This window comes from Vombatus ursinus, unplaced genomic scaffold (genome assembly GCF_900497805.2).
Source record: "Vombatus ursinus unplaced genomic scaffold, bare-nosed wombat genome assembly UNPS02014797.1, whole genome shotgun sequence".
NCBI classification, from domain to species: Eukaryota; Metazoa; Chordata; class Mammalia; order Diprotodontia; family Vombatidae; genus Vombatus; species Vombatus ursinus.
In genome coordinates, this window is record NW_020954575.1 from 7,813,051 (window position 1) to 7,816,408 (window position 3,358).

Sequence of the window (3,358 nt, forward strand, 5' to 3'; positions counted from 1 at the left end):
TAGGTCTGGAATTCTCAGGTATGCTGTCTCCCAGAATGCTTTACCTTGTAAAGTAGGGTCATTTATGTGAATTTTCCTCTCTTGTCTTCTTACTTATTACTGTTTCTCTCTTCATGCTGTAAGATAGGGGAGCATCAGTACTTGAGGGGGGAAAGTGAGTCAGCAACTGGTATGTTTCGCATCTGCTCTGTGATTCTATGGAGGAGGCAAACGTGTAGAATCTTGCATGTTACCTCAGACGGTAAAGAAAAAAATGCGTATCATTTGTGTTATGCCCTAGTTGTTTTCTTGGCCCCCAGTTTCTTCCCTTTTTAATTCTTTCTTCACACAGCTACCAAAATATAAAGTAGCTCTGACCAGTTCTGAATTCTTGCTCAAAAATCTTCAGTGACTCTCCATCACCTCTAGGAGAAAATACAGATGCTTTAGCCTTGCATCTGAAGCCCCTCATGAAGCCCTTGGCTTCCTACTTTCTTCCCAGTCACTTCTCATTAGTCCCTTTTACAAATTCCACCTTCCAGTCAAACTATACTATGTACTAGTTCCCTGGGTCTTTGCATAGGCTATTTATCTGCCATGCCTAGAAGGTACTCCTTCCTCAACTCAACCTTTCGGGGACTTTACCTTCCTCTAAAGATCATTGGATTATAGATCCAGAATTGGAAGGGACCTCAGAGGTAGTCTAGTCTAAATTCTTCATTTTACAGATGAAGAAACTGAGGTCCAGCAGGTTAAGTGACTTGTCCATGGTCATGAAGATAGTGGGCATCAGAATCCAAGTTCTCAAACTCCATTGCTAGAGCTTTCTCCATTGTGCCATTGTCAGTCAATAAACATTGATTAAGTGCTTACTATGTGCCAGGCACTGTGCTAAGCACTGAGGATACAAAAAGAGGCAAAAGACAGTCCCTGACCTCAAGGAATTCACAATCTAAGTGGGGGAGACAACAAGCAAATATGAATAAACAAGGTATAGACAGAATAAATAGGAAATAAATAAGAGAGGGAAGGCACTAGGATTAAGAGGGGTTGGGAAAGGCTTCCTATAGAAGGTGGGATTTTAGCTGGGACTTAGGGAAAGCCATTGTGTTACTGTGACACCTTCTCCAGAAAGCTTTCCTGAATTCCCTGATTTCTAGTGCTTTGTTCCTCCGAAGTGGGTTATCTTATATTACACTATCTAGGTACATGTTGTGTATTTTGTTGATTGTAGCCTATAGCTCAACATTTAAAAAGAATGCTTTAGTCCATAGCATTGATTTTTGCCTGATTGTAGAATCCTCTTTCTGGGAGGCTCTAAAAATAGACTAGACAAGCATTTGACTTGGGTGACTTTGAAAAAGCTCCCAAACTCAGGGGCTAACCTTTTAATTTTGTGCTAGGACTAAAGCAGATCTATGGAGGAATGAATGAATAAAAAGCATTTATTGAGTGCTTACTATGTGCCATTCACTCTGCTAGGAATACAAATACAAAAATTAAAGACAAGGAGCTTACATTCTGATGGGAGTGGGGGAGATAGCACACAAAAGGGAGTGGTGACTAGGAAGGGGCACTTTTATCCTGAAAGTGGATGGTGAGTGGGGGAGTTATCCAACATCGGTTCACAGCAGGAGCCATATTTTAGTAGCCACAAGGATGACTTGTTGATCATTCATTTTTTTAAATCTAGATTTTAATGAGCCCTTTAAAAAATAATATCTTATTTTCCTCCCTATTACATGTTAAAACAATTTTTAACATTTTGTAAAAAAAAAAGTTTTGAGTTACAAATTCTCTCCCTCCCTCCCTCCTCTTCCCCCTCCCTGAGATGGTAAGCAATCTGATGTTTTTACAACGCATGTAGATCCTACTTTCCACCTGATGCATTCCTAGAAACCATGGGATGGGAAGCGTAATGGGGAGAACATTCCACATATACAATGTTGGTTAAGTTTAAACCTGCAGTTACCTCTTTTCACCACCAGGTGACAGCAGCGACTTGGTAAAATAAAAAGATGAGCTGGGGAAACTGCAGAGTGGACCTCCAACTGTTTGTGAGATGGAAACACGAAGGGGTCAAACTGGTGGAAAAGAAGAGAAAGAAAGCAATACAGGAGGAGTAGGGTTCTTTTAGGCATCATTTTAAAGGCGTATTGGGGAAATCTGAAATGATTAAAAGCAAAGGCCATTAGTAGAAATATGCACTCAGGAGGCAATTTTAATTATGAATTTGGTTTCTACTTCAGATTTAATGCCTCTAAAGACTTTAAAGATGAAACAAGGTTGAGGTGAGGTACAGAGGAAATAGTGCCAGATTGAGTGGCAGAGGACCTGAATTTGAATCCCAGCTTCTCCACTTACTACCTGTAAGACTTCAGACAAATCTCATTTCTCGGAGTCCCAGTTATCTCATTTCGAAAATGAGGAGGTTGGTATAGTTGACCTCTGAGGGTCCTACTAATTCAAAATCAGTTATCTGAATCCAGACCATCTAGTCTAACCTCTACATAAACGCAATGATCCCATCCCCGTTATTTCTGATTAGTGGTCATTCATTGAGCGGCTATTTGAACGTTTCCAAAGAGGCAGAATTTTCAAAGCAACTCGTTCTATTTTTAAATAGTTCTGATTGTTAGAAAATTATTATATTTAGGCAAAATCTGACATTTGTGGCTTTCATACATTGGCACTAGTTTCCCTTTTGGAGTTTTCAAGGAATAAGTGATTAATCACTTCTTGCCCTGTGATATCTGATGACAGCTCTCATGTTTAATTCCACAAGTCATCCTTTTTTTAAAAGATCACAGATTTAAGGCTAGGAGGGACCTCAGAGGATGTCTAGTTGTATCCTCTCATCAAAATTTTTTTATTTTTGAACTTTATAAATGTCTACTAAGATGCACATTTGTACATACTTAATAGAAAAGAGAATTGAACATAAACATGAAATTCCAAGTTTCTCTGAAACTGTCCATTTCATTATTTCTTATGGCACAGTAATATTCCATTATATTCATACAACATAATTTGTTTAGCCATTACCTAACAGATGATCACTGCCTAAGTTTCCAGTTCTTTTCTACTATAAAAGGATCTACCAGAAATATTTTTTGTCCATATGGGTCCTCTTCCCCCTCCTCCTTTTCCTTCTTCTCCTTCTCCTCCCTCTCCTCCTTTTCCTTCTCCTCCTTCTTCTCCTTCTCCTTCTCCTTTCTTCTTCTTCTTCTGCTTATTAGTGGTACAGGTGGGTCAAAGAGTATGCATAGTTTAGTGTCTTTTATGGCACAATTCCAAATTGCTTTCCAATTCACAGCTGCACTAATAGTGAATTAATATGCCTATTTTTCTACAGCTCATCCAACAATGGCCATTTTTT